Source organism: Haplochromis burtoni, unplaced genomic scaffold, assembly GCF_018398535.1.
Source record: "Haplochromis burtoni strain Fernald_Lab_line unplaced genomic scaffold, NCSU_Asbu1 Contig_219, whole genome shotgun sequence".
Lineage (NCBI taxonomy): Eukaryota > Metazoa > Chordata > Actinopteri > Cichliformes > Cichlidae > Haplochromis > Haplochromis burtoni.
Genome location: NW_024582580.1, coordinates 189,919 through 209,038, shown reverse-complemented (window position 1 = coordinate 209,038; position 19,120 = coordinate 189,919). Strand labels below are relative to the sequence as shown.

The following is a 19,120-nucleotide window of genomic DNA, read 5'->3' as shown; positions in this document are numbered from 1 at the left end:
GGCCTTAGTGTTCGATGACAGCACAGCAACTGGTTATTGTTTGCCACAATGCTTAGTAAGGTTGGGGTGTATGAGGATGTATATAATGAGACTGGCAGATAATTTACGAAGCTTCTTCCCTTACTTTAGTGTATCCTATAAAAGAAAATAATGCAGGACTTCAGAGACTATTGGATTTGCAATTTTTCATAAAATTAATAAAATTCTTTGATGTGTCTAGAACTTAATTACACAGTTTTTTTTTTTATTGAGAGGTATATCTATATTGCACACCCTAACTTTTGATTGCACATATTCACCAGACTTCTACCGATGACTATTAAGAAAAAGTGGTCATTCATAAATGAAGGAGTGAATGTTTATCTTGTTGCAATCTTGCAAGCAGCTCCTTATCTCACTACATCTGTTTACGCAGATCTACCTCGAAGGAACTGCTAAGTCAGCCACAATAACACCTTTGAAAATCAACCGCTAAACACAGACGTGAGGGTGCGCAGCTGTAGACTGTATTTATTTGATGACACAGAATGTCCTTTTTTATACAATAGCCTACTGAATGGGCTTTTGTGTTCTCAAAGGTAAAACTCACAGATGAAACTGTGCATTGACATAACTTATTATCTATCCCTACATTAGGGCATGTGGGAGTAAAAGGGAAAACAATCCACTGCGGTCTGAGGTACAGAAGAACAAACCCTGTGTTGACACAAAGAATGGTTAGACTAACTCGAGGCATAGTGGGAAAAGCACCTTGTATACAATCAGGCATTTATACCAGGTGCACAAACAAGAACACAAACGAATGCTATTCTGAGCTCTACCCTGAAACAAAAACTCCAGGTGTTACACAAAGGAAAGCTAAGACTCATGGCCAACCTGAAACAGTTAAGACTGGGCAGATTTAACTTGGGTTAGCTGCAATTGCAAATGTGGAAAAAACAAAATCCCTCAAGGTCCTGGTCCAACTTGTGTCCTGCCTTGGATTCCAGGCGGCTATCCTCTCAGCTACTGTCTAACGAGTGAAAAGAGGCAGATTCTAATAAGCTGTTCTGTCTTTCTGTCAGTCTCTGTTTCTCCATCCCCCTGCTTCCTCCTCTCTCTCCCTGACCATGCCTTCTTCTCTGTCTCTTTCTCTCCGTCTCAGCCACGAGCCAGTCTGCTGGAGCAGATGGAACCATATATCCCCATCGCTCTCCAGAGGCCGGAGGATTTAAAATGTAAAAGAGATTAGTGTGGAATAGGCAGAGGCCATTCGATAAAGGGCAAGAGAAGCAGGGACTCTCAGCTTGGACAATGTTCATCAAAGGAGTATAATGCTAGCAGGAAGTAACTATGCTCTAGAGCTATCAATTAGGAAGATGTAGGCTCTAAACTAACTCGGCATGTCTGCCAATAAATTTCTAATCTAACATATACTTCTACATGATATGAACATGAGATATCGACAAGTGTCAGGGTAGACAAAACCAAATTTTACAATACCAGAAAGTTATTAATATCAAATATAAACATCAGTTAAATGCTGTACGTGCTTTAACAAGAAACAACAAATTAACTTGATTTAGCTCATAAGATTAGAACAATGCCTCAGGTTCTTTGCTGGGCTTTTTTTTTTTAGCCGAATTTTTTGTTATTAAAAATAATAATAATAATAATAATAATAATAAAAGTAGATGATTAGTTGTAGTCCCAAACCAACTGAATTCTGATTGGTGCTTACTAGCCACAGGCCAAAAATAAATGAATTACAATAGTAATAATTAATTAAAATAGTACTTCGCTATCTGCTCAGATTGTGTTAGATGGAAGTTTGGAGGTAGACCTGCCTTCCTCTCCTCAGGCCACCTTTCAGGTAATGAGAAAGTATCTGGACACGGCATCTGTCGTCTGGGAAAAGATTCTGCTTCGTCCTCCATCTCTGGGTGGCAGGTTGACGGACAGGAAGAGTGAAGAACAACAGGCGGCCGAGGTCGTGAGCAGTACAATCGATCGCCAGCTGACTAGTAAGGTCCATTATACTGACAGGCCAGAGCCACAACACGACGACCTGCACTTCACCAACGTCCTCATTACTACCTATGAATCTCTCTCTGGGACCAATCTCTCTGGCCCTCGGCCCCTTCTTGCTCTATCTTGCTTTCTCTCTACGGTCCATCTCTCTGGGTAAAGCACAAAAATCATTTTCACTGCCAGTCTGATGGAAGCGTTTCAAAGGAGGAAAAAGCCACACTTAAGCACATGCACTTTGTTTTTATGCACTAGTTTAAGGAATAAATGCACAAGAAAGACAACATGGGGTATTACATATTGTGAAACACGGGAAAATAAAGCTGAAATGTAAATTCAAGCCTGTGCTATCCTGGAAAGAATTTTAAGTGTCTGCAAAGGAAAACCTCTACCATATTAAACACTTCTTCAACCATCACCCTTTGCCTCTAGTTATACTGAAATCCTTAGTCCTTGGAAGACTTATTTATACTCTCTCCTCTACCCCACCCCCTTCCACACAGATAGGATTTACCTGCAGCTGAGACAGCCCGTAGACTATCAATTACCGCCAGTGTAGAGTCACTGTTCTGTAGCTTCACTAACAAGACGTTGACACAAAACACACACACAGTACACACAGTGTGATTACAGACCTCATCGACGCATCCAGTTAGAGAAAATCCAGGCTGACTATGAGTCAGACGATTTTAATGACTAATCAAATTGTTCGGTAAGAATCCACTTCATAAAATAATAATTAGACAAGGGCTTCTTCAGAGATTCAGTGCAAACTTACAAATACATCCAATGCAGTAAACTGTTCTAAAGTTGACATAGACTTTCATTTGTGGTTTCACATGTTACAGCAGCACAAAGAACAGGAAGAAAAGTGAAGTAGAACATAACATGCCACAGATTTATTGCCATTTATAGACGAAAAAACACAAAAAAACCTAAAAAACCAAGTAAACCTCACTCACGGTCTAACCAATCTTTATAGTCACTAATACACATACATGCTGCTCAAAGACATCTTGGGTTCGTAAAAAAAAAAACAAAAAAGACATGCAATGTGGGACCTTTACTGAAGTCACTCTGTTTAGATGTGATTTCAGACTGTTTGCAAAGTGCTCAAAACAGAGATCTCACCAAATTTCTGCTGACATGTCATCTCACTCTGTGACAACGATTAAACCAAACACCAGGACGTTCCGCGTACAAGAAGACGTGCAGGGACAGGTCCTGTCAGTCATCTCAACAGATCCACCCTGACGCCTAAAGTGCTTCTGTCAGGTCAGCAAATGAAAAGCCATCACAGCCAATGTTTCAGTCGCCATGATGAGGTCATCCCGTAGACTGGTTAAATGCTATCTTGCCAAGTCCTGTTAAACTTGGCTGAGCATGTTTAGGCTGAAGGCGTCAGCTTTGATTCCCAGGCTTAGCGTTTTGTTGATGCACCATCACAGGAGATAAACAGTGAGCCGGGAACCAGAAATGATGCAGGGGATGTAGGCTAAAACCAAATGAAACACTTGAGTCTGCAATCAGTAATGCTCGGTCACGTACAGAGTCCATACAGGCCAGCGTAATACTGTGAAGTAAGATCTGAGAAAGCGAATTCCTTTTAAGTGAGCCATCGTGTCTAGTCGTGGCAGTAGCATTGGAATAACATATTCGGGTCAAAAAGCTAATGAATGTGCATTAACAATGACTTTTATGGAATCGCTCTATAAAGCACAACATTTTCACAGCTCCCCGTCAAACCATTAAAACCACAAAGCTCAAGAGATACTGAACCAGAAGGATCATTTTTATAAGACTTTGACCAACAAGTACAAAAATGTGTTATGCATTATTTACCTCATGCAAGAAACAGATTGCTCTAACAGCAAGTTTAAAGTCCTTTCTCTGGTATAAACAGTCAACTTGGCATATATTTGAATTTAATTTCATCGCACAAAATGCAAAGGGGCTTTCCTCGCTGGTTATCCATATACTTCCCCCTTCCTCAACCAGTCCTCTTGTCTAACAGTCAGCCAAAGCGGCCAAGTCTCCCATGTTTACTAATGTAGAGGCAACCCCTTTATCAGGGAAGAGATTTGTAGGGAGGAGGCAGGGGATTAGCCATCAAATTACCAGGCAGACAGCATCCCTGCTCCAGGGTTGTGAAGCAGTAATCTCTAAGGCTAAAGGGGGAGATCCAGATAAAGGTTTTGGGATTGGTGCTGTGGAACTCCAAATTGTGCATAGGCGGAATATACAAGTGTGTTTTAGGGGTTCAATATTTTTAAGCAAGCTTTCCCTTCAGTTGTTTGTTATGGAAACTACCTTCACAGAACAAGACAAGACCACATCGCATGCTTTCATGGTGTTGGGCTTTGTGGCATCACAACCAAGCCCAACACCCCACAGCGCAAGTCTAGAGGAAAAGCTTTTAAGTAGGAATGCTGTAGCTAGGCAGGGCTGGTGGAATTAAGATTTCAGTGGCATTGCCCATGGTTCTTGTATTATCACCCTCCCTTAAACAAGCAGTGCTCTCCTCAGAGAATACCCCCTGGACACAGGAATGTTTCATCAATGCCGCAGCCTCCAGCATCCTTACCGGGCCACAGTGGGCCAAGAGGCGCTGCGCAGGCAGGCTATAAATAAATCAGGCGTTATAATGAAGCCAAATGAATCTCCATCCATCTTCCCAAAACAAGCCTGGGACCCAAGAGTTCTGCAGGAGGAAGAGTTATTACCTGTGTTTGAGGATTGAGCCACAAGATGAACAAAAACTAAATGTTTGATCTTGAACGCATCCCACCACAAAACACACATTCTGTGCTCTCCAACGCAAGCATGTCCAAATCCGTGTATGAGTAGCCAAGAGTGTGAAGACTCGTTATTTCATTAGAAGTGACACGCGTGGGCTGATAAAAGAAGTGACAGGAGGGCTGATAAAGTAATGAAGCAGAATGTCGGGTTTAAGCACAGCAAGGCATTAGAAGAAATTGGGAGGCTGAGCAAACAAAGGTGCTGGTGGAGGCCCAGGGATAAATCAGCCACATGATTATACTTCCTGAACCAAGCACAGAATAAATTAAGCCTACATTTTTTTTTTGTTTGCGCAGTTAAGCATCACAGTTATCCCGCCATAATGAAGAGGAAGGTAAAGCTGCAAAGTTCATTTCCCTTTAATGGTCGTCCAAGAGGAAGAAATCTGACCTTGTTTTACTCCAGTGAAAGACACTACCTCAGCAATAAGATCAGTATCAGTGTACCATGGAATAACTGAGTGACATAACAGTTTAGTGCATGAATACAATCATGCAACAGAGACAACAGTGATCTCTAGCTTTCTCCACTTTCAGAAAATAGTTTAATGCATTACAGAATTTCTATTTGCCATGGTCACTGGACGTTTTGGACCTGCGCCGTCGCATAGTGCACATATACAAGCGTAAGCTTTGGCCTTGTCATACATGCAGACTACAGAAAAATGCAGCTACCCCCTGGAAATGGAGGCTGTTTCAATCAATGTGGAGGCGTAATGGGATGATGTGGAATTGAAATGAGTTTTGTGCAAGGGGGAAAATGTCCTCTCTGACAAAGCGGATTTGTGTTCCCGTTGAGAAACCCATGGCTGTAATGCAAAAAGCCACGGTTTAAATGAAAGGTGCAAGGCTATGAGCACAAAACAGACCTCTGATGGTAAGCTGTAACAGGCCATAAAAGATACATTTAAAATGCAGAATAAAATATATAATGTAAACAGGAGCGCGGAAAAGGAATGAAGGGGAGGAAAGACAAGAATGTAATCTACGCTCCGAGCGCCCAGATTCGCTTCAGTTCACTTTTAACAATGACCGAAAGCTACTCTTTAACGGATGTAGTTTGTTTGTTTGTTTGTTTGTTTTAAACAGGACAATTTCCATTCATCGCTTACTTACTTACAACAAAAATAACAATGCCATCCCTAAAATAAACCTGTCTCGGATATGATCTCGTGTCAAAACCTCAACGTGTGCGCGGATGTCAAAGGATACGCAAAGACCTACTTCGATCAAATGAGCTCTCTGCTTGGGGCAGCTGAGAAAAGCATTCTTGTCAAAACACTGGTGATTTTAGTGGTAAAGAAGGGCCTTTTTTTTCGAAACCTTCTCCTCAGCACCTGTCACGACGAATAAGTCGCTGTCTGCAAGAAGGAAGTGTCACAAATAAAAGCACAAAGTGACTATCAGCACAGCTAGCACATCACACAGGCAGTGGCCGCTGATTGACAACGCACGTTATGCGGGATGTATCTGTCACACTCATAAACATGTTAACTGTGTAAACATGTTTATTTAGTATTGAGAATTGGGCCTCGTCAACATAAAACAACTACCTATGACCTCGTCAGCGTCGGGCAACAATTGCTGACACCCAACGAATGAACACCCTCCTCGCCTCTGCCAAGATTTTAAAGTCTGAGACCAAAGAATTTGTTTAAGCATCAGCATCAAAGCTTTGAACTTGAACAACCCAACAAACCCTTCTGTGTTTTCTATTTACAGTATGTGTCGCGGCAAATGTCTTGCTCCACTGACACAGCCGCCTTCACAGAGATTGATCTGTGATTGTAAGCAACTTCTTTCTTGTCCCAACAGGCATGAGAGTGATTAAGCAAATCTGTCATGCGTTAACAAGTCATTACACATCACCCAATCCACCAATGATGAGAAATCAAGTTCTATGGAAAAATCCATATGCTCAGCCCATAATTACTTTTGAGGAATCCGTTAGGGAGAGAGATTGAGTGACTGACTGTTCCTCACAGGGTAATTTATTCAGAAGGAAAGACTTCAACCAAGACAGCCTTTTGAGCAAAGCATATTATATAGGCCATGTTTGGTCTGGGAATTTAATAAAAGAGCAGTGGTACACAAATGGCTGCAGTTATTTCCTCAGGACATCACTTAATGTTTCTCTGGAACGTTAGTGCTGATGAGGTGACTGAGGCACAGTCGCAAAAGAGGACGGCCTGTCCGGCGGAGGTGAAGGACATCGACTTACAGATCACCCAAGAGGTGGACAAGGGTCGCTCTGTTTCAACAAATGACCACAGTTGACAGTTTGTCATTTTTGTGACACTACAGAGCTGCTGAGCGGACATTTTGAACCAAACTGAACCATCTTTTTTTTTCAAGTAAGTCTAAGGGAACCACTTGAGATCAGCACTAACAGAGGTAGATTCCACACTGAACAAAAAAGAAAAAAAAAAACAACAACCGATTTTTGGTACAAATAGCACAAAGTTCCCATTACAGCAGAGCAGACTTATGGGGACGTCTGGCCCTTTCAAAGGCCAAACAAAATGAAACAAACATGCTGTCTTGGCTGTGTTTTTTGAAAGCTTAAGACAGCTTTGATGGAAAAGGTCAAAGTAAAAGATTTTCCCACTGACATCAACCCTCCTTTTGTGCTCCAGAGTTACTGAGTAACAACTGCCACATTTTCTGTGGCCAAGATTAAAAAACTCGGTCAAAAACTTTCTCAGTTGAAAGATTTATCACACAACTGCATCTGAAGAGAACATTTAGAGCTGGTTAAACGGGATCAAAAAGAGTCCTGCAGATTTACTCATAACGGTGTACTTCACAATTATAGGAAAAGCAAAACTTGAAGACACACAAAGAAACACCCATTACAGCATATGCTTTGTGGCAACCAAGACTCAACCATTTTCCACAAATCACATTTTGTGACTTTCAGAAGTTCTCCTCTGCAATTATCTGGGATTTCAAAGCCTTTCGTAGCCAACTTCTAACTGAAATTCTTGTTCCTGAAATTTTACCCTCGAGATTGCCCAGGGAGATATAGACAACTGAAAAAGCAGGTTGTTTAGCCTCAGCGTAGGCCTAATGCAGTAGAGCTGCAGGGTGTCTAACCTTAGCAGCGGTAGCTAAGGGACATTCTATGGCCCTTCTTTTCAAAGTCCTCTGAATACGTAGGGGAGGGCTTGCACCAGACAAGGCAATTTGCCAGAGAGCCAGCCAATAGAGCTAAGCCAACACGAGGTTAAACTATTGTTTTGGCTTCACAAGCAAGAGTGAGCAAGGACAAAAGTAAGGGAGACAAAAGAGTAGTAAGAAAATACCTGACCACTGAAGTGTAACACATCAACTTATATTGTTACTTTTATTATACCAAGCAAGTTGCAAGAAGTTAGATCCCAAAACAAAAACCAGGGTACTGGGAGAGGGATACACAGGCAAATGAAATTCACACCATCTTACACAGTACACCCACTTTCAAAAAAAATGCACCTGTGCCTCTTTACTCGTTTTAGGAACTAAAAAACTTCTGTTTTTTTCATGTCAGGCTGATTATGTGGCAAAAAATTCGAACTTACCCATGTATCTCAAGTAGGTCCACTTAAATAAAGAAATATTTTAAAGAAATACTTTTTATTCCTCTTTATTGCGAGGCACTTATTCCAGAAAGCAAGTTTCCAAATCCTACAAAAGAAAATCCAGCAGTATCGGAAAAGATTATTCCTGAAAGATACCCTGTGTGAGAGAAAGTCGTCTCCAGTTCCTGCTTAGTTATTCCATTCACAGCATTTCATTAAACCAGAAGAACTGTCTTTTTGCTCTCCAGTAATAAGTTTCCAGCTGTGGCTATATCGCAGAGTAGCTTGGGAAGAGATCCTTCAGAGTCACAGCTTGTTCACACACTGAGGGGCAGTCGGGGACTGCCTGGGAGAAGCCAAACCCACCGTGTGATGTCATGGTGTCAAATTTCAGTATGAAAAGGGAGGAGGCTTTACCTTTTTGAACTCTGACCAATGATCATCTTGTGGTTTACCTGCACATAGAAGGGAAGGAGTATACGTGATTGTGATGCACTCCCGCTGCTTAGAGACTGTATCTGGCTCTTATCTATTGATCACCTTCCAGGGAAAAGACTGTCCCAGTGTAAGCTCACACAGGCTAATGAGCCCTCACTCTTGCTTTGAAATGAAACTCAAGCATCTGCCCTGCCATTATTAGTGAAACTTAACTGGTTAACTAAGTTTGACCTTGAGACTTAAACAAGTATTCCCCAGGGACTGTGATAATACATGCCCGCCAATGTGTTTTGTGGATAACGTAACAGTTACAAGAATATTTTTTCCTTCTCTCTATATATTGAAAAAAAGGAGAAGATGCGTCAGGGGGGATAAATATGCAAAACCCTCATTCTTAAAACTGCAAGGCATCGAGTACACACATACACGACTCGCAAACACACTGGTTCTCACTCCCCCTGGTCAAACTCTGCTAGCCATGGAGCTAATCATCCACAACAGATGTTCAGAAATGTTCAGTCGGATTTATGACGGAGCTCAGAGGAACAGCCAAGTCAGCCTCTGGTGCTGTTTTCTCTTCTGTCCTACAAGGACAAGGGATTGCACCAAGAGAGGATGTCAGCACAACCATTCTCTTCCCCAAAAACATTCCCTCTCTCTCTCTGAGTTTCGCCATGCGAGACGCCCGTGCCTTAATAGCTCACAGAGCCTCCGGACCTTGGGGAGAGGTTTGCTCATTTATCCCAATGATACTGTGTGGACTGTAACTTGACTCATTGAACAGCGCTTCAACAATGTTTCACCCTCCACATAATGATGTGGGGTTTGTTTTTGTCATATATATTATATATATATATATATATATATATATAGTGGAAATGCTGTTCAATGACTCAATGACTTCAAAGAAAGGATAAGATTTTAAAGACAGGCCATCATTTTGCAATAATATTTAAATGATTCATATTACTTAGATTTTAATGTAAGTGGAACTAAGTTTTAAGAATTGGACTGCTGTGGGCTAGTTTCATTCTGGAAAGTGCCACTATAGTAACTTTAATAAACTAACATAACAAAAGACAATCACAATGAGATTCTATAAAGGACAAATAAAGCTTTTTACCAAGAGTAAGAATGTTGAATCTGTTCCAGGCTTAAACTTTACTGGAGGAAATGGCAAACTGCAACGTGCTCTACATTTCTCTTTGTTGTTAACAATGGAAGACAGTCTGATTTTACTGGAGGCTGCAGATCTGAGAACACAACAGACATTTCTGCAAGAGAAAGAATTGTTTTATCTTTAACATTCTTTCTAGCTTATAACAAATTGGATGTGGGTCATCTGATTAAAAAGTGATTCAATTTGAAGGGACTAAAATATAAATATATTTCAGCTGCATGGGCTTTTAAAAAAAAAAAAAAAAAAAAAAAAAAACGGAACTGAAAGACAAATGGGGATATCATGCATGCACCATGGATAGAAACTTACTGAAATCTACATCACAACTATCTGCAAAAAGGAGAACAGAACAATCTGGATGTTTTGGAAGCCTCGTATTTTCTTAGACTCTCTTGAGAGTTTGAGAAAACCTTCTGGAAAATAATTATTACACCCACACATCCCCGGGGAGAGGAGAAAAAGTATATCTGTGGGTGTAAACAGCTTGTGCCACATCAAATGTCAAATGAATCTGGGATGAAACTGTTGAACAAATCACACTTAAGTAAAAGGCAGGAGTAAAGATCATTGGTCGGTGGTCCCAACAGCAGTGTGGGAGAGAAAATTAATTGTAAGCTACAGTCATGTTTGCTACTGTATTGTGTCAGCTGCACAGCATGAACTGTTTCAAATGTAATCTCATTTTAATGTAATGTAAAACTCAAAACACAGATGGAACCTGAGCAGTAAGAACCCCCCCCCCCCCGCCCAGATGCAAGATTAAAACTGTTGCCTCGAGTGAGGTTTTGAGGCTCAGGCTGTTTTAGGACTTATCTTTGGCCCCACCCCCCACCCCCTTCAAAGAGCTCGGATTGAGTTGGAAGCACCCCCACCAAGAGAATTTATAACATTGTGACAACCACCCATCCCCCGCTCATTTCATTAGGCTGAAAAAAGGGGTTGACAACCTCTTCAATCTGAAGGAGCCAGCCTCTCCTTGATTTAGGCCAGTCTGCAAGCCTCAGTTAATACATTTTAGGGTAAATTTGATTTTTTTTTTTTTTTAAGATAGCTTTTTTTTTTCTGGCTTTATTTTAAATGCATGGATAAAATCTGTTGTGCAACTCCAGGATTATTTGCAGGTGAAGAGCCAATGAATCAAACTATCTTAACTCAGCTTCTCTGTGGTACCTTCATTCATCTGATGGGATGCTGCACTGGCTGCTGCAGGATGGGATGAATCACACTGGCCCTGGGCTTTATCAATATATCTGTCTGCACCATCTAACAAGTCTCCCCAAAACATTTTAAGAGGGTTCTGCTTCGAGGTAAGTTTCTTGGTATAGATCCAGCAGAGTACCAAGCAAATGAATGACCACAGCATTACAAAAATAAGACATATTTGTTGAAACACTGCAGTCTAAAATGATGTATAGCCGTATGTAAACATATAATTTCTCCACAAAAATTTAAAAATCCTTAAAAAGCACTCCAAACAGATGTGGTTTATTTTCCCATTCAGTGGAATAGTTGATGGACAGAACTGTGGCTGCATGCCAGTGAAAAAATGCTGACCTGTGTCGTAAACACTGAGCTGTGAAAGTCAGTGTGCTGCTGCTGCTGATGGGCTCTTAAGACTAGCACTATGTCATCGTGCCCATAAGCACAGCTGGGTAACACCTGTTAGTTTAGAATTCCCAGTCCAGTTCACAATTTAGTGAGGCTTGGTTACTGCCATTAGTCTGTGAGCTAATTCACCCCCAGATAGTGCGCTGTGGTATTTACATTACATACATGGTTCATATCATAACTTAAAATAAATCTGCAGGAAGCACGTAGCAGCAATATATACAAACATACACATATACACTAATATATACATGAGGTCACCCAGGGGATTATAAAAAGCAGCTCTTGCACAGAGTAAGTAAACCACAAAATGGCTAGCTTTAAAATGCAGCACAAATGTATCTTTTGCAACTTCTGCCTAACAGTCGCACCACCAAGGACGCACTTTTGGCCCTGATTTTTTCCTCAGGACTGTCTGCAGATAACACTGGCTCCAACACTGAGAGGTAGTGATGGTACATGGCAACAGGAGGTGTAAAAAAGACAAGGACACAGAGCACATAAAAACACAGATAAGATTGGTCTCATGGAGCTGACCTTCAGTGGGTACTGGCGTGTGTACATGCTTGTACAACTATAGGCCCATGTTATGTAGTTCATGTGAATTTGTGCATGTGTCTCTGTGCCTCTTTGCCCTATAATGTCTCCATAGCGCTGGGTGTATATGCTTACTGTTACTGAGTGACAGAATCAAAGTACAGAAAAAAAAAAGGGTGGAACTTCTACAGGAAAGCACCTCTTGTCTACTACTACTACTACTACTACTACTACTACTACTACTACTGGTTGAAAAACAACTAGCGCTCTCCATTACACTGTGCTGCTGACAACTAGCAGGGCAAGCTCTCTAAGGGGAACAGCAGAGCATGCCGCCGAATGCATGAGACAAATCATTTTTATCTGGGACCCCGGCGGGTATTGACAAACCGGGGATGCATTTAGATAGCCCAATTAAAATGGGGAAATGAAGCGACATTGAGGCACTTTACAGAGCTGTGGCCCTCTCTACCCTCTAGCCTTTTGTGCTCCTTGAGCCCTCCAGAGTATGACTTCCTTGCATATGGCACTCGGTGAGGGGGTATGGGGGTGGCAGGCAAAGCAAAGAAGCGGGTGGCTCGGAAAAGTTGCTTTCGGGTGAAATATGCAATATGAGAAGCAATACTGAGCCCGAGTGACATTGCATCATTTATACTGTTTCATCTTGCATGCCTAATTCTTGCATAGTGCTGCTCCCGAGGAGTTGTACTGGCTGCTCTAGCACTAAGATGATCTCCAGTGGGTGAAAAGGCATATAAACAGGGTCACGCACAGCATGCAAGACAGGGAAGTCAGTGCATGTCTGCAACTTCAAAGGGCAAACTGGCAATCATTGCTATAGATACTGGCTTCACTGATCCAAACGTATCACAGCAGGTGACCTTCAGTGTCATCCACTCAAGCATACATGGCTTATTTCACGTCTCTTATCACCTTTATATGACTGGTCTAATTTTCCGACCTCTTTTTGTCTTTTTGATCAATGTTCATTCCACAGAGATTACCGTCACATGCATTTTTTTATTTATTTATTTTTTAGAAAAGCTACACCCACACCCACACACACACAAACAAACATCCATCACATTCTTGCAAGTATACTGAAAGGTTACAAGACCAGGATGCCGTTAGATGTTTCACCTTCTGTGTAGGTGGAGAGAGTGATAGCAAAAGCAGCCTAGTTTGTTTTCCAATAAAGAAAAAGTCAGCGTGGAGAAAGCAATGCTGTGGTGTGCTGCGACCAGCTGTTCAGCAGTGTTACATTTCACAGGCTGTCCGCAAAGATGCAAGCTGTTTCTGCAATGCATCCAATTTTGTGAAGATGTTGTCAATGGAGAAATAGATATCTGTCCCTGATTGTTCTCTTGTTTTCACTCCACATTTTACTCAAAATGCAACAAACTGCCATTATTTCTGGACAGCAGTTTTTCAAATTAATCATGTAGATTTTTTCCAGTTCCAAGAGAACATTTCTATATATGTGTAAGCCGGCATCCAAACGGGTAATAGAAACTCGAACACAAACATGTACTAAAGAATAGTCTCTGCAATAGCTCAGATGCAGCAGGTATGGCCTGCGCCGAGGAGACTTTGATAAATCTGAAAAGCTTTCAGTGAGAAGCTCCTAATAAAAGCCCCACAGAGTCGTCTCTCCCAACCAGAGAAGGCTACACTTTGTCTCTGACAGGAACGCCTTCCAGATGCTTTCCTTCAATAAATTTCCACCTCAAACAGAGCACACTGTGCTAGCACTCAAGAAAATGATTATCCTGACTGGCTACGAAGAGAAGTGTCAACTGCTTTTCTAATACACTCTAGGCTTTGTGCGTGTCCAGCGTCAATATGCATTGGACTTCAGCCACACGAAAACAGAACGAAATGTGCTTCTCGCATTTCTAAGGAATTTTCCAGAGAACAAACCCAATTTTGTTCAAATAAAACATTTCATTGTCCTAATAATTTGCCAATAGCATTTAGAAAAAAACAACTTGAACACAACAGGATGCTTTCAAAACCACAAATCAACGTCAACGTGGTTAATAGCTCTCATTAGTGAAATCTCCCGAAGCTTGCTTTGCACCACAGTACATCCCGTTGCTGGAGTAAAAAGAAAGGGGACGTGAAATTATTCCCTCTGTTAGAGGAGGCTGTGTTCACTTATGAAAGAAAACAAACCACAAATTAAATAGAAAAAAACCAAACAAACACCAACATGTCCTAGTAAGGCACCGAGTCACAATGTGCCCCCAGAAGAGGTTTGATAAGCCTTTATATTGATTTGACACATTTCTTAAACACATCTGGAGAGATCAAACACCATTTCTGAGAACTCCCAAGGAGGATTTTAGCCAGAGCTGAAAGGAAAATCAACAGCACAGTAATAACATTTTTTTTAACCTCTTTGGTTGAATAGGGTTTCATTTACTCAAGCATAACAAACATGAGCAGATTTCTATGAAAATAAGCCTCGTATATGCAGACCATTGTTCCCTACTTATATAGTCACTGCCTAAAGGTCTATTTTGAGCCACGATAACCCTGATAAGATATGATTTGCATCACTTTCATGCTCGTCAAACCAATCAGTGACCCCTCGTGTCCTTTTGTAGGGAGAGACTGTCATCCTGGAAAAGACTGCTTCCATCAGGATAGAAATGCTTCGCCGCAGATAAAAGCGATCACGCAGGACAACTATGTTTTCATTTGCAGAGATCCAGCCGTCAAGCAAGCCACATTCCCTGCGGAACATAATAACCCTTTCATTTGTCACCCATCTTCTTGTTGCATGAATAGCTGATGCTGGGCTGATTGCTTATAGCTTTAGAAGTGTTAATGGTAGTTAGTTAATGGAATTGCCACAATGCAATTCAAATATATTTAAATAAGTATCCCAATGTAGGAGACAACAACAAATTTTGCTTAATAATAGTTTAAATGTACCCATTTTTTCTAATTTGGAATATTAGCAAATGACTACATGTAATTCAAATTCTGCATGTCAGCCTTAGACCTAGCATGCATGGATCCCTTAGCAAACGCACACACATACTTTCAGCAGAAGAAAAGCCTGTCAAATAAAAGAGTAATCCATCACTTGGGCCATTTTGCATTATGCAGGGTTGCTCTCTCCAGCAATGGTTGACTGACAAGGAAAATAAAATGGGCCCTCTGTTGACCAAAATGGGGGGAAAAATGACATCATCATCACTCCACAGCTTAAAGCAGCAAAAAGAATTTAATTTTTTTTTTTTTTAATTTGTATTTAGTATAAAATGGTATCACTTTTAAATGCATCTTTCTTTTACTGCAGCAGTGTTAGATTACTCAATAGGTATCTTTATCTGTTTAACTACAATTTATCTAGATTTAAAGGAGACCTCAAAGTAAGACGGATTAATATTTTACAAATATTAAATGATAAGCATGAGAAGATGATGGCCCTATAAGTTAATGCCTAGTGCTATTAAATATACCCAACAGTATAACTAAATAACTGGCCAAAGATAAACACTAATCTAAGCCTTCCACAACTTACTGGAAATCTCAGTGCTTTTCTCCTCAATTAACAATTCATAGCATGGAGTAACAAATGGACTTCAACTGACTAGAAAGCTATCCCAAAATAATTAAGGAAATGAAATATTCAATACAAAACTTCTTATTATAGCATCAGTACCTCATAAATTTAAAGGGAATAAATGAGTGGATTAATCTGTGTGCTAATGGAGAAAAAAGCCAGGCATATCGCTTTCTTCCAATTCAACTCCATTTAGCCTTTTAAGAGTTACACCTTCTATTACTTATCTCTGGGATTTCTAGCGCATGGCAGATCAGGCAAAATGGGTTTGAGGCATTGTTCTCCATCGTTATATAAAGAGGACTCCGTGGCTAAAGAAGCCAGCTAATAACGACAAAGATCTGAGCTTAAGTGCCCCAGGGGGAAACTGTTTTTCCCCCTCTCTCTTCAAAATGTTCAGACCTCTCTGTGCCGCTTTTACCTTTTGAAGGGGGAGTTTTACTAAATGTAGAAGTGCTAAGTGCAGGGCTGAGGCAGGCACAGAAATAAAAAGTGTCCTAAGAAAGAGTTTTTCCACAAGACCGAGGGGGAAATACCTGCACATCTAATCCTAAATTCACAGAGAATTTGTCAAATCCAAGCATATCCAATTACTAATGTTTGACTGGTTTTTACATATTTCATTGGAAAATTTGTACAGGTACCAACCATACAGCTGAAAAAACAATCCCCAGAAAAAGTCTTACTTATATTTGTGCCATCAGCCCAACGTCTAAGCTTACAAAGACTTCTGGGACTTTGACAGTCAAGTCAGGGCAACTGCCGGCTCTCTCAGACTCCAGTGGATCATATGAGGGAAAAACCCAGGCACTTCAAGGACGTGATCAGCAACACAAAACAGAAATTAAAAGGTACTGAAACCTTTCTGAGTTTAACTGAAACAGCAGAAGACTCGGATGTTCTATTCTTGAGATAATTTGTTATGTTATATCCAAGTCCCTTTTAATTTTGAAAATCCCATTTCATGTTGGTTACCCTTAAAGAAATATATTAGTTGCAATGAACATAATCCACTTGATACTAGCTTTACTGACTGAGATATCATCTAACTGCATACCAAATGTCAGTATTTTGGAGGTTTTCTTGAGAACCCTCATAGGTCACATCGAAAATTAAATTAGATTTATTCTTATTATGGGTTTTCTGCATTAGAGTGTTCACACTGGGCGCGGCAAAGAGATCAGCATTCCTGGAGTTACTAAATTCCATCAAGGCTCCCCACTGTCTGAGACACCAGCATGGCATAAAGTGGGACACCACGCTGGTAACACTGAAGCAACGTTGTACTAGCATACCTCCCCAGGCTGAATTCAAATATTTTAGGCAGAGGTCAAAGCCATAGCAGAGGTCACATGGTGGGTATTACTACGCGGCAAACACAGCATGCCACCGTGATCACAGATCAGACTTTTAAGATTCGCAGCATAGTTTAGAGTTAGACTGTAAAGGTACAGCCACTACGTCCACTATTTGATCAGTTTGCTCTGAGCCTTGCGGCTGATCCCATCGGACAGCCCCAAACTGAAATGTTAGGTGAACCGTGATGCAATTTCCTCCAGCATTTCCTGATGCATCCTCGCCTATAAAACGGCTTCCTGCTCAGAAAATGTTCAGATCTCTTCTGAGCTCTTTAATGAGTTTTGCCCCTCCAGTTATATTCCTACTAATATTAAGAACAGCATTACAGTGGACAAATGCCACCTCTCATCATGGTGCGACAACGAACCAGGCTACACTTGTCTTTTGAGCGTGACCTTTGAGTCTAAATGTGTCAAATGTGAAAACGTGCCACCCTGCTCATGAATCCACATTTGACTTTTAAATGTAAACTGTATGTATGGATCTGTAATAAGATTTGCATCTTAATATATTTCTAATAAAATCAGGTGCAACACGCTATGTAGACTACAGTCAAAAATATGTCCAACTGATAATCAACCCCGACAGGAAGGTTACTGCAGTTCAGGCCTGATTTCATATTTCAGGTATATACAGCAGACATATGTAACCACAACAGAGGCCACAATGAGGGTGCTGTCTGCATCAGCCTAAACAATTTTAGAATAAAAGGTGTATTACAAACAAAGAAGATCAGATCTCTATAATGAATAAATCCATTTATTTGTGTTGCATTTCTCATTCTGATTTATGCTATTCAATTATCTGCACATGTGGGCTAGGTTTATGCTTGAGGGCTCAGTTGGCAAAACAACAGCTACAAAGAGGGAAGAGCTTAGTTTCTAAAAGTCTTCCTTTGTTTTTAATAATAATCGAATAATCTGATCTTTATGACCATGCAAACCGTTCGTACTTGAATGGTACACTGGGGCGATTCTGGGGATGAGTGTCCCAAGAACAGTTCAACACCACACTAGGAAATCTAAAGATTAAAACCAAGAGTTTTAATGGATGACCCGGTCTATCGCCACAGTCATGCTGGTGAATATTATTATTACAGATAGCAGTAAATGTTAAGAAAATATAATAAAATATATTTTGCGTTTCATGCAAGTCTTGAGCAATTGTTGTCTAACCTTTCTGAAGGCCTCCCAAAGTCTTTCTTTGGACATTGGCTACTTTTTCACTCATTTTCAATCCAGTCCTTGTACTTGACCATTTTCAGAGCAATTCTTTGTTTGTTAAGCTACTTAACGTTGACCCACAAATAATGTTGCGTCTACAAAAATTCCCATTTTCTTTTTTGCAGTGCTGAATACACTGTTAAAACAAAACATAATAGCTGTCACGTTCCTGGGTCTGTTGACCCAGCGTTTTAGTTTTAGTTTATTTTGATGTTTATGTTTAAGTTCATTAAGTTATCGAAGTTCATTTGTTTATTAGATCCCCCTTGTGTTTTCTTCCCCTGTATTTAAGTTTCTCTCACCCTTTGTGTTTCATGCTGCGTGTCTTATGTTATCAAGTTTGTGTTATCATGTCTGCGTCTCATGTTTCCCATTTTATTTTCAAGGTCTGTGTCCTATGTCAGTATAGTCAGCTTTGCTTCCTTTGTCTCGTTATGTCAGATTAGTGTCAGCTGTTTCCCCATGTGTTTCCACTTCCCCTCATTACCCTTGTGTGTATTTAGTCTGTGTGTTTCTGTTCATTCATTTTCAGGTCGTCTGTTGTTCCATGTCATGTTTCCAGGATTTTTCCATGTTTAAGGTTTTGTTCTTTGTTCAGCATTTCATTTTCCCAGTTTAGCTCTAGTTAGGTTGTCTCCTGTGTGCATCTACCTTTTGTTTTTGTACCTTTTTATCAGCCATATTAAACGGCTCGCTTTTTGTTAACATTCAAGTTTTGTTCCCTGTTCCTTGGTGTCTGCATTTTGGGTCTTCTTCGCAACTTCATACAGAGTGCTGCCGCACACTGTGACAAATAGGCATCCAGTTGACTTGGGAAAAAATCTCATTATCAT

General features: G+C 40.6%; 1 protein-coding gene across 22 annotated transcripts in view; it reads right to left on the bottom strand.

The window, feature by feature from the left end:
- LOC102303372 (receptor-type tyrosine-protein phosphatase F) overlaps positions 1–19,120 on the bottom strand; it is a 157,817-nt gene that overhangs the window by 107,522 nt on the left and 31,175 nt on the right. Inside the window, exon 1 of one of the 22 annotated variants that reach the window (XM_014338181.2) lies at positions 8,366–9,593. The exons of the other annotated variants lie outside the window; for them this stretch is intronic. The gene's annotated coding sequence lies outside the window, so the exon portion shown is untranslated. Of the gene's footprint in view, positions 1–8,365; positions 9,594–19,120 lie in introns of those variants that run through there. 22 annotated transcript variants of the gene reach the window in all.